We start from the raw sequence: 13,484 nt of genomic DNA, 5'->3' as shown, positions 1-13,484 counted from the left end.
TGCAAAATGTTGTCTTTTAAAAAGTCTGTTAATCCAAAATCTTGCATCTCATTCTGATAATTGTGGCATTTGTACACACACTTGCATATATGTATGATGATGTTATCAAACCTATCTAGATCTTGGCTCTGTGCCTATTTACATTTCACCTTTAATGTTGCAGTAACAGTTGCTGACTAAGCATTTTCTGTTTACTGTTTCTGCGTCTCATTTCCCCTCTAAAGCTTTCCAGATGCAAAGTGTTTTTACACTAGATGCATCCTTTGCATGTACAATATATTGAGGACTGAAATGATAGAAAAATTCAACCCTCTTTTATGCAAAAGTCCAGCATTGTGGCTAATAACCTTAGTCAATTAAAAAAGTGTTCATTGAAGCTTGGCAATGATAATGGACTCTGGATAATGCACAGCTATGTAATTGAGCTCAGCACAAAAAGGATAGCTAACAATTTGTGGAGTTTGTGCTGCACTTGAGTATAGCTATTGCCTCTAGTAACTGGATTTCTATTTTGTTTTGATGAACATTTGATGAAAACTAAGTTGATAGGCAGTTCAGGGTTTGTGATGTCCCCTCCCCCCCTCAGGTGGAGAATGATTACTAACTGCACTGCATAACAATCTATTCTTACTGGCAGTGGGTAAATGTGATTGTTCATCGTGTTAACTTTTTAAAGTGATATTTGCATTTTCTGGAGATGATGGGGTGGGGCATTGGAATACCTATTAGGTGGTCAACAGACAAAGTAAATACACAGGCCTCTTACTGGCTAGAAAATGCAAACAAACCTAGTGTGAACTTTGTCCTCTTTGTGAGGCAAATGGGAGGAATGATAGAAAACCTTAAACAAAAACATCGGCATAAGTCCCTTTGCAGTACCATTAACAGACCAGAGAGGTGTCCCTAGGGCATTGTGTCATAGGTTGTGAGCAGTGGGTTTCATTGAACGTTGGGGACCCTGTAAAAAAAAAGAAACACTATGATGTGAAGAGGCACTTTTAAAAGTCTAGTTGGCATTTGGCCTTGTATCTGGTTGCTGCTAATAATAAACTTGGTTTCTATTCCTGGTAGAAGTGATAAATGAAATGGTGGAAGCCTTAAGTCTCTGGTCTTTTTGTGTGCATTATGCATCCTTACTCTTTTTTGTAGATACAGCTATTTTGTGGTTTCCTTTCCTACCTGCTCTGAGACTCATCCCTTGGTATTATTATACTCATGTTTTAAGAAAATGACCTTGTATCTTTTTTAATTTTATGCCAAGTTTTGTATTGTTGCTTATGAATCTCATAACCTGTTCTTCTGACGTCTGAGGGAATTAACTTGGGCTAATAATGCACAACAGAAGGTTCTGAGTTAATTATTGAATACAAACTACACCTTTTAAAAAAATGTGGATTTATATTGATAGTATTTTTAAGTGTATATTTTTTAACATGGAGCTACCACATAGGATTTTATTCCCCAGTCAGAGATAGCGGGATTAAAATGATGTTTTATTGATTATCCAACAAGGTTTTTACCTACTGCAAATACATGAAGTTTCAGTTTAACACGTAATAAGAATAAAGTCATACTAATGTGTGGACTGTAACCACAATTAAAACAGAAAACACTGCTGGCGATTCAGCATTTCACTGTGTCATAAAAACTTGAATATGCTGGTTTAAATGAATATATAAGTAGAGCAATCTTTGTAATACTGCAATCAGTCATTAATTATAGAAAGCTCTGTTTTGGTGGATTTAGATAATTGAAAAGAACTATAGCTAAGTATTCTCCAAAAGCTTTTGTTGATATTTAGTATTTTTTTTAAATAAGTCAGTTTTCAAGGACTGCCAATCTGATTTTTAGCAGACAAGAGAAAGATGTGAGACAGTGAACGTGTATGGAAAATAAGCTTGAATTGAATTGTAATACTGCAGTTAATTAAAGTTAACCATAGCTAGAAGGCATTTGTTGTATGGAAGGTTGTTTTTTTTTGTAACCAAATGACCTTTTCTTTTACTGTGACCCATTAAGCAGCCTTTGATCCCACTCCATCAGCTTTTTTCTTTTTGAAGATGTCCACAGCTGACAAACAAGCTGTAATCTTTGGGAGGGAGGGCAGGGTTCAGTTACAAAGATTCAGTTGATTTATTTATATATATATATATATTAGTGTCATTTTCCCCTTAGGATTTGTCAGTGAAAACCTAATCTTTGCTGAAATTTGTATTCATAGTATGTACTTATTTATTTCTCCAGGTTTTCATTTTTCTTATCTCTCTTTTTTTATGTAAAGGGGGATATATCTAAACTTTTTTGTAAACAGCTTTTCAAGAATAGATTATTTTGGCCATTTCCTTAAGAAGCTTTGGACCTTTAGTTGCTAAGAAATGGGGAAGAATAAGCATGGCTGAGGATATTTTTTAAAAACTTGGCAGCTCTTTTTTAGCTAGAGATTTATATGTCTGAACAAAACTTAACACAATTGTAGCAAAGGGGATGGGTTATCTATGTGGAAAATGTTGCACAGTTTGATTAGGAGCTGTGATCTTAGCAACCTTGGCAAGTCTTACTTAAAGCAAATCTTTTTTATCTTTGTGGTGATTTTTTTTAGCAGTGTTATGCACACAAACATGATCCCAGCGTCACTCAACATTTTAGCCGCAAACTGGCCATGTGTGCCTTTGTTTTGAAATTACAGTCTCTTTAAACTCAGACTGGCTGCCAACATACCTTTGAAAACGTGTAGTAGTCACCGGATAGAGGTTGTCTTACTTCTTTAGGTGTCTTGTAACTAAGCAGAATTTTTCTTCACCTCAAGGAAAGGGCTTTGTCTCTAGAGATCTGACTGTACTACTATGTAGTGGTTGGTTTGCAATTCTTGCCATTTTCTTTTTGCTGGTATGCAGCCATTCTCCATTCATAGTAGGCTGGTTTATGTTGTGCCTTAGCAGCCTCTCTCTGTGCCAAAGTGACACATCCTGTAAATTTTCAGTAGACTATTGAACTGTCAATGTAAAGCTGACTCTTATAAGGCTATTCTTGAAGTAGAACAGCTTCCCCCTTGGCTTTCAGCCATCAGAATCCATTACAGCATGCATCTTCTACCAGAAAAACACTGCACATATTCCCTAATATTCATTCCTTGGAGGAGGAGCAGATGTGACTATACCCGCCAAAATAAAAGGAAAAATACATACTTTAAAATATTATCAGTGTTGGTATAAATTGCATAAGGATATTGGGATTGTTTTGAAGGTCTTTGGACGTTTTATAATCAGTTTTCATTCTATAATTCAACCTTTGCATTTGGAATTGCTAATAAAAAGAACATTTGAAGGGAATGGATCTGTCTGCATTGTAATATGAAAACAATTGCAGACTAATTTTTTTCTCTGTTTATCTTTAAAATTAAAAATGCATGTCTGTAGTGAGGCTGTTTCACAACTATTCTTCTCAGAGGAAAGTGCCTCTACATGTGTTTGACATGAGAATGTTACAGTACAGCCTAAATCCACATTCCCTTACCCTCCAAGAAGGGTTCTGGAGGAATCAAACTCTCTCTTGGTGAACATTGGTTTTTCCCCCATTAAGCGAATAATGAGAGATTATAGGTTATTTTAAATTTCTGATAGCAAACCCACCATGCCCTGTCAGCCATCCACGGAATTAAAAACAACAACCTGTCCACAGAGAGAGAAAAGCAAAGGGGATCAGTTAGATAAGTGGAGGAGGTGGTGTAGAGGGGGACACTTGCTACAAGCCTGTCCAAGATGATTTTCAGACAGGTTGAATGGGTTAAATTACATGGGGGCAGCTAGTTTAAAGGTAAATATATTTTATAGTCCGGCTAGCTTCCTGCCTTTTTGAAATGGAGCTTGTTTGATTTCTTTCTTTTGCTGATGGTGGCTGCAGCAGCCAAAGAAATGTGAGTGTCTCATACACACACAAGCCTGCTGACTGGGTGATACTGCATTCCTCCTGCTGCTGTGTGGATTGCCTTCCCATTGCGCCCTTCTAAGGTTATTTGAAGGAGGTGGGGGTGGGGGTAAGGGTGAGGAGGGTCAGGCTTCTTACATTTCAGCTGAGTTGGCATCAGATCAGAACCCTTTCCCCTTCCCCTTCAAGCCAACTGTAGCTAAAACACATTCTCTGTTGGTTTAATCCCCTTCACCAAGAAAGCTCAAAAAGTTGTTTGCTGCTACTCTCCATGTTAGGTGAAGAATGGTTTCTTGGAAGGAAAAAAACTATTCCTTCGCTATTCTGATCTGTTTTTTCCCATTGTTTCCCTCACTTAAAGAGAGGTAGAGCAAAAGCTTTGTTTTCTCCCCAGCTGTGAACAGTCTGTGAGTAAATACCTAGAGCTGTTAGGGGGATTGGCTAACTCAAAGGCGGGTTTATTTTCTTGCTAAAGAGAAAGGAACTTTGCTTTGTTTAGCTGCGCTGTGAATAAAGGTTCAGGCTGGAAACCCCACCCCACTTTCTTGCTGCAGCAGCAGCTCTGTTCTTGGCTGCTTTGCAGAGGCAAAACCCTGGGAGAGGCGGCACTGGAATGCCATGGCATGTGAACACAGATGGAATTAACTCCAGTTGACTGGGCCCTGGACTAGACAGTCATGTGACACTCTCCCCCCTCCCTCTGCAGAAAGGATTGGAATGGGGGACGTGAAACATGTCTGTACAGCTTCAAGGAGCCGAGCAGAATTCCCCACTGTCATCATCCTCCTCCCCTCCCTTCCTGCAAGCTGCCAGAGGGGAGGGCTGATTACAGTTTTGCTATTGTTCAAGTAACCTACAAGTGGATTTGCATGGAAGCAGATTGGTAGGGGATGGGGATGGGATTTATTAGTAGAGGCTAAACTCCTCAGGATTACTGTTAGGTTGAGAGATTCTCAATGGGACTGATCCCTGTGTGTGCTCTCGGGAGCAAAGGAGTTTAAATCTCCTTTTCTGCAAGTAGGTGAAGGGGTGGCTATATGAAGCAGAGGAAGGCAGGGTACAGCTGGCTGGAGGGAAGGAGCTTCACCTTGGCTTAAACTGTAACTCTCCACTCAGAACATGCAGCTCCTGGCAGCTAGGCTCATTCCAAAGCCTTGACTCAGGGTTATCTGCACGCTGGGTAATAATCAGAATCACAGGAGGAATGTGCAGAGAAAGCAGCCATGGTGGAAGTTTAGGGCAGTATTTCCTCTGTCTTTTGGGCCAAACAACCACTTAAGCAGCCTGACTTTGACTGTGCCAGCTGCCTTCTAGTTTAATGTGTGTACTGTCTCTGATCTTAGAGTACTGAAGCCCAAATGCCATGAGGAGGGTGACTCCAATGGGATTTAGGGGCCAGCACAGAGGCTTCTCACTGAGGTAATACTAATATTTTGCCCTGCTATAAGCAAGGCCCTTTCATGCACAGTTCTCAATGCTTTACTAATATTAATTAAGGATCGCAACACCAAGGAAGCAAGGGTATACCCACTCTGTGTTAGTTTACCCATTTTCCACAGGGGTAATCTAAGTGATTTAGCCAAGGTCAGGTACTGTGCCCTTTGATTACTGCTCCAACTATCAGAGGGGCAGCTGTGTTAGTCTGGATCTGTAAACAGCAACAAAGAGTCCTGTGGCACCTTATAGACTAACAGATGTATCGGAGCATAAACTTTTGTGGGTGAATATCCCCTTCGTCAGACGCATGCTCCAACTACTGATCCCCCTCCCTCCTGGGTAGGAATAAGGAAACGTGTAATAACCACAAACGTCTGAAATGGTTGCACTGCTTACAATGCCAGGCTGTTTGCTTTCTTCCAGTGTCCTTCATGCAAATGGTTTCAAGGCTAGAGCCTGCTGCAGTTCTTGCTGATGCAATACACTAAGGACTGGGGTGAAGGATAGCGTGTGTATGTGTCAGAGGAAAGGAGCTCCCCCTTTGGCTGCAGTAAGAGCTTAGTACATTCAAATCAAAGGCAGGAAGGTTGCTTTAAATTGTTTTGATCAAAATCTGTCTTAAGACACTCTCTTCTCAACACAATTAATGTTAACAAAGAGTGAAAGAATGCAAGCCAAAATAGGAAAAGAACAGATTCAAATATATTTGGATAAATTAGATGTATTCAAGTGGGCAGAGCCTGATCAAATTCATCCTAGCATACTAGCTGAAGCAATCTCAGAACTGTTAGCAATTATTGTTGAGAGCTCCTGGAGGACAGGTGAGGTCACAGAAGACTAAAGAAGGGCAAATATAGTACTTATTTCTAAAAAGGGGAGGAAAAAGGACATGGGGAATTATGGACCAGTCAGCCTAACTTCGATACCGTGAAAAATACTGAATAAGTCTGCAGTGAGGAGTCCTTGATTTCAAAAGGGCAAACTTAAAAAATTAAGGGAAGTAGACTGGACTGAAGCACTCAAGGATCTGAATGTGGAGAAGGTTTGAGATTACTTTAAATCAGAATTGCAGAACATATCTGAACCCTGTATCCCAAGCAAGGGGGAAAAATTCTTAGGCAAGGTTTGCAGACCAAACTGGATGAACAAACATCTTAAGCAGGTTATTAAGGGCTTGTCTACACTTAAAATGCTACAGTGGCACAGCTGTGTCACTGTAGTACTTCAGTGCAGACAGTACCTATGCTGACATGGGATTCTCCCATTGGCACTGGTAATCCACCTCCCCGAGAGGCAGTACCTAGGTTAATGGAGATATTCTTCCATCGACCTAGCACTGTCTACATGGGGACTTAGGTTGGCTTAATTACACCCCTCGGGTGTGGATTTTTTACACCCTGATCAATGTAATTAAACCGACCTAATTTCCTGCTTACCAGGTTTAAGAGAAAGCAGAAAGCCTGCAGGGAATGGAAGAAGGGATGGATCAGCAAGGAAAGCTACTGCTTGGTAGTAAGAAAGATCTGATCTACACTAGAAAATTGGGTTGGTGTAACAATGTTGGTAAGGGGTATGAAAAATTCTTTAGTCAACCTAACTATTGCCTCTTGGGGAGGTGGATTACATGTGCCAGTGGGAGAATCCCTCCTGTTGGCATAGGTACTATCTATATTGAAGTGCTACAGTATAGACCAATAAGAACTGCCAAAAGCCAAGCAGAGATGGACTTTGCGAAGGAAATTCAAATCAATAGTAAAAGGTTCTTTAGCCATATAAATAAAAAGAAAACGGAAAGGAGTAGAACTACTAAGCATTGAGGATGGGGTTGAGATTAAAGGTAATCTAGGCATGGCCCAACACCTAAATGAATACTGTGCTTCAGTTTTTAATATGGGTAGTGAGGAGTTTAGGAATAGTGGCACGGTGGCTAATGGGAATGAGGAAATGGAAGTAGAAATTACCACATCTGAGGTGGAAGTCAAATTCAAACAGTTTAATGGGACCAAATCAAGGGACCTGGATTATCTCCATCCAGGAATATTAAAGGAACTGGCACATAAAATTGCAAGCCCACTATCAAGGATTTTTAAATTAATCCATAAATTTGGGGGTTGTAAGAAAGGAGAGAAAAAAGTAATCAAAGAAACTTCAGGCCCATTAGTTTAACTTCAATTGCACACAAGGTCTTAGAACAAATTTTGAAAGAGAAAGTAGTTAGGGACGTAGAGGTTAACAATAATTGGGATACAATAAAATAAATTTTTACAAAAGGTAGATTGCCACAGACCAACCCTGATTTATTTCTTTGATAGGGTGACCAGATGTCCCGATTTTATAGGGACAGTCCCGATTTTTGGGTCTTCTTCTTATATAGGCTCCTATTGCCCCCTACTCCCATACTGATTTTTCACATTTCCTGTCTGGTCACCCTATTCTTTGAGAAGATAAAACATTTTCTAAACAAAGGAATGCTGTAGATCTAATATATCTGGATTCCAGTAAGGCATTTGATACAGTTCCACATGGAAATTATTTCCTGAATTGGAGAAGATAGGGATTAATATGAGAATTGAAAAGTGGATAAAGATCTGGTTAAAGGGAAGACTACAGTGCATCATACTGACAGATGAACTATCAGACTGGAGAGAAGTTACTAGTGGAGGTCCTCAGGGAACTGTCTATGGACCAATCTTATTTAACATTTTCGTTAATGATCTTGGCACAAAAAGTGGGTGTGAGGTAATAAAATTTGCAGATGACACAAAGTTGGGAGGTATTGCCAATATGGGGGAGGACTGGAATATCATGCAAGAAGATTTGAATGACCTTGAAACTGGAGTAATAGAAATGGGATGAAATGTAATGGTGCAAAGTGTAAGGTCATGCACTTAAATAGAATAGAATCTCAGGGTTGGAACGGACCTCAGGAGATCATCTAGTCCAACCCCCTGCTCAAAACAGGACAAATCCCCAGTTGTTGTTTTTTTTACCCCAGTTCCCTAAATGGCCCCCTCAACAATTGAGCTCATAACCCTGGATTTAGCAGGCCAATGCTCAAACCACTGAGCTATCCATCCACTTAGGGAGTGACAAAAATATTTTTTGCTATAAAATGGGGTAGGGATATATCAGCAGGCGGCAACAGAGGAGGAGAAGGACCTGGGTGTATTGGCTGACCACAGGATGACTATGAGCCACTGATGTGATGCAGCTGTGAAAAAGGCTAATGCAGTCCTAGGATGAATCAGTCGAGTTATTTCCAGTAGAAAAAGGGAAGCGTTAGTACTATTATACAGGCACTGGTGAGACGTCATCTGGAATACTATGTGCAGTTCTAGTCTCTTATGTTTCAGAAAGATGAATTCAAACTGGAACAGGTGCAGAGAAGGTGTACTAGGATGATCAGAGGAACGGAGAACCTACTTTACAAGAGGAGAGTTAAGAAGCTTGGCTTGTTTAGCCTAACCAAAGACTGAGAAGGAGATATGATCGCTCTCTATAAATACATCAGAGGGATAGACACCAGGGAGTGAGAAGAGTTATTTAAGTTAAGGGCCAATGTTGACACAAGAACAAATGGATATAAACTGACCATCAACAAGTTTAGGCTTGAAATTAGATAAAGGTTTCTAACCATCAGAGGCATGAAGTTCTGGAACAGCCTTCCAAGGGGATCAGTGGGGGCAAAAAAACTAACTGGTTTCAAGGCTGAGCTTGATAAGGTGGCTTATCTGTGACTGCTAGTAGCAAATATCTCCAATGGCTAGAGATGGGGCACTAGATGGGGAGGGCTCTGAGTAACTACAGTGAATTCTTTCCTAGGTTTCTGGCTAATAGATCTTGCCAACATGCTCAGGATCTAATAGATGGCCATATTTGGAGTTGGGGAGGAATTTTCCCCCAGGTCAAATTGGCACAGGTCACTTGCTGGTTTGAACCACAGTAAATGGTGGAGTTTTTGTAACTTGAAGTCTTTGAATCACGATTTGAGGACATCCGTACTTCAGCTAGAGGTCATGGGTCTAGTACAGGAGTGGTTACTAGTTCTGTGGCTTATGACATGCAGGAGATCAGACCAGATGATCACAATGTTCCCTTCTGGCTTTAGAGTTCATGAGCAATTATCTTTGAGAACTCCTGGAGGACAGGGAAGGTCCCAGAAGACAAGAGATGGGCAAATATAGTACCTGTCTTTAAAATGGGGAAGAAAAAGGACCCCGGGAATTATAGATCAGTCAGCCTAACTCTGATACTGGAAATATACTGGAACAAATTATTAATCCATTTGTAAGCACCTAGAGGACAATGAGATTATAAGGAATAGCCAGTATGGATTTCTCAAGAACAAGTTATGCCAAACCAACCTAATTTCCTTCTTTGACAAAGTTATTGGCCTAGTGGGTGGGGGAAGCAGTAGATGTGATATATCTTGATTTTAATAATTTTTTTGACACAGTCCCACATGATAGTCTAATAAGCAAACTAGGGAAATGTGGTCTGCATGAAATTACTATAAGGTGAGTGCAAAACTGGTTGAAAAACGGTATTCAAGAGTAGTTATCAATGGTTCATTGTCAAACTGGGAGGATGTATCTAATGGGGTCCCACAAGGATCAGTCCTGGGTTTGGTGTTATTCAATATTTTCAATATTGATTTGGATAATGACAGGGAGAGTATGCTTATAAAATTTGCAGATGACACCAAGCTGGATGGGGTTACAAGCTCTTGGGAGGACAGGATTAGAATTCAAATGACTTTAACAAATTGGAGATTGGTGTGAAATCAACAAGATGAAATTCAATAAAGAAAAGTGCTATGTACTTGATGTAGGAAGGAAAACCCAAATGCACAACTACAAAATGGGGAATAGATGGCAAGAGGAGTTGCTGAAAAGGATTTTGGGATTATTGTGCATCACAAATTGAATATGAATCAACAATGTAATACAACTGCAAAAAAGGCTAATATTTTTGGGTGTATTTACAGGAATGTTGTATGTAAGACACAGGAGGTGATTGTCCCACTCAGCACTGGTGAGGCCTCAGCTGGAGTACTGTGCCCAATTTTGGGTGCAACGCTTTAGGAATGTTTTGGACAAATTAGAGAGAGTCTAGTGGAGGGCAACGAAAATGATAAAAGGTTTAGAAAACATGACTTAGGAAAGGTTTTTAAAAATGGGCATGTTTAGTCTTAAGAAAAGCAGACTGAGAGGGGACCTGATAACAGTCTTCATGTATGTTAAGGGCTGTTATAAAAAGGACAGTGATCAGTTGTTCACCATGTCCACTGAAGGTAGGACAAGAAGTAATGTGGTTAATCTGCACCAAAGAAGATTTTAGGTTAGCTCTTAGGAAAAGCTTTCTAATTATATGGGTATCAAGCTCTGAAATAGGCTTCCAAGGAAGGACATTGTGGAATTCCCATCATTGGAGGTTTTTAAGAACAAGACAAACACCTGTCATGGATGGGCTAGGTATACCTGATCCTTCCACAGTGCAGGAAGCTGGACTTGATGACCTCTCGAGGTCTCTTCCAGCCCTACATTTCTATGATCCTATCTTTCGCTAAGCATGTTGCAGAGTGAAGGAGAAAAATCAGCCTGGATTTTTATTAAACATGTTTAGACTGGTGTACAGCTGGGGTAGGGCAGCCACTTTTTGTGGGGAAGGAAGCAGGGGCAGGAGGACTGAGTATCTGGCCTATTGTTGGAATTACAGATCTTAGAATTTATAGTCCTCTGACTGAGCTTGTGTTGCTGCTGACTTTGATCTGATCAACTTGACATAATAGGCATTGGCTCCTAGTACTGGTTCTTCCTTTACTTTTCTGTAAAGAAAAAAATATTTAAAATAATTTTAAGGACGGGGCAAAACCCATGGAACTAAAACTAAGGAACAAGCTTTGGCATGGGCTCCAGCCAGGGGTAAACCATATACTTTATTTTTACTGTAATGTATTACTTATTTAATGCTATTAATGTCCTTGATACTGCACACTACACATATAATAAATATAAATCCCTTCCCTGAAGAGCTTACAATGTAAAGGCGAAAAAGGGCATTTAGTGCATCTATTTTATTTCACCTCCTTCCGTGAAGGATTGTTTCCTATTCTACTTCAGAAAGAAGCATCCTTTGAAGAAATGTAACTTGGTAAGTGTTGAATGTACTCTTATGCTTTTGACATGAAAAAATTTCAATTGCAGCCTGGAATTTAGTTTTTTTCCCCATCAACTTTATCCCTGACCACCTCCCCAATGTATAGTTGTACCCCTTGATCATTACTGTTTTGGGGGTGGAAGGGATGGAGGCAAAAGGGACACTACCAACTGTGTGATCTTCGCATGGACATTTGTCAAGCTGAGTTAAAAAGGACCAGAAACCAAGGCAAATTGATGAATCAATTAATTAATCTTTCCTTGAAGGGCTGACTGGAAGTTCATGTGACAGGTAAGTATTGGGAAATGATGCAGAAATTCCCAGTCACTTGTGTATCTCTCTTTTAATGCAGACATCTCTGTGCTATCTGAGGAAGCAGTGCTTCTTGATAACTGAATGTGTCTAATGACGGAGCAACTTGTATAAGGTCTTTCCGTGATTGGATTGCAGCATCTTTCCTGTATCTTTTTAGTTCTTATGGTTTTATTTTTATGTTAGTGAATTGCACATATTTTACAAGTTAGGGCTTGAAACTTCCTCATGGTAGAAGGTTCTGTCATTTGGTAGGACCCCACCCTTTTCTTCTTCCCTGGAGATCTGCAATCCTCAGCTGTGTTGGGGCATGCCTAGGGAGGCAGGTGTAAAGAATCTGGCTGGATCATAAATACACCTCACATTACCTACAACTAAATATTGTTTAAATGAATGGGGTCGTTATAAGAATTCTCAAGATCAAAGCAGATAACTGGGACATTTTGTTGGGTGCACCTTACTAAACACCATTTCCATCCACAGTCCCTCTGCTTCATAGTCTGTGTATGACATAAGTAGGTTGCCATGGAAATGCTTATGACATCAAAGTAAGCATTGTCTTTGCTGTCCAGCTATGTAAGGCCCCAATGACAAGTGTGGATATGCAGCACCATTGTTTAAGGGACAATGTGAGATTAAAAATCATTTAAAAATCAGTTATTCGCCTTTCTGCTCTTACAAATAAAGCATACAGGACCTACCACAATGGAGTCCCGGCCCATGACTAGGGCTGCTAGACAGTATGAAAATCTGAATACTCATAATTACATAATTTAAAGTGATTTTTTTAAATCTACTTTTTAATGTTGCTTTAATGTGTTTTTTATTTGGCATTTCATTTTTGTACTGTGAGGATAGATGAATCAGGCTAATTGTATTCCATTACAGTAGCCCACTGCTTGATTTGCAAGTACCTGAGTGGAGGTTTTACATACTGCTATAAGTACATTCTCATCACTGAAGTTTTAAAAAAATAATTAACATTTGTATTAATATTAGATTTTTAAAATTGTTTTATTAAAAAGAATCTTGGGTCAAAATTTTATTTTCCCTGTCCACTTTAAAAACTCATGTATGCAATATTTAGCAAACAGGTAGGAAGTATATGAAAACCAAGGAAATCATGTGTAAAATGGCAAACAACATGTTTAGGGAGAGAAAGAATGGAATTCAGACTTTGCTACTCAAGACTTATGGAATCACGACCCCTTCCCTGCAGCTGTGCTGCAATCATGGGAAAAGTGGAAATAGTGCTTGATTCTTTAGTCGTTATTCATGTAAGTTGTCCCATTGAAGTCAATGGGACTTCTCACATCAGTAAAGGCTACTGAAACCCATTCTCTTGATAATCCTGAGCCATATCAACAAATGGCAGGCCTACTGTATGATGCTTGGCTATGGGGCAGTGATAGATCTGTATTAATTATGGTACGTGCATCTCAAACTGCACTGGCTATTTGATATTTCTTTTTAATGAGTTGAGGTGCTGCTTGTTTTTTTAGGACCAATTTGAGGTATTCAAACAACTCATTAAATCCCTTTTGTCATTTGGCAGAGAGAGGTTTTCAGTGCTTTAGGTGTAGGCTTGAGGAAAGCTGAGGTCCTCTTGTGTTGTAGTCCTGGCTCTGAGGACTTCACCTGGCCTTAGGCAA

The 13,484-nt window shown here is 39.8% G+C and overlaps 1 protein-coding gene across 1 annotated transcript in view; it reads left to right on the top strand.

Moving 5' to 3' along the window:
* Positions 1-13,484, top strand: part of ANGEL1 (angel homolog 1) — a 344,450-nt gene that overhangs the window by 105,452 nt on the left and 225,514 nt on the right. The gene's annotated exons all lie outside the window — the stretch shown is intronic.

This window comes from Gopherus flavomarginatus, chromosome 5 (assembly GCF_025201925.1).
Source record: "Gopherus flavomarginatus isolate rGopFla2 chromosome 5, rGopFla2.mat.asm, whole genome shotgun sequence".
In the NCBI taxonomy this organism is placed as follows: domain Eukaryota; kingdom Metazoa; phylum Chordata; order Testudines; family Testudinidae; genus Gopherus; species Gopherus flavomarginatus.
The sequence above is the reverse complement of the archived record's forward strand: the minus strand, read 5'-3'. Positions and strand labels throughout refer to the sequence as shown.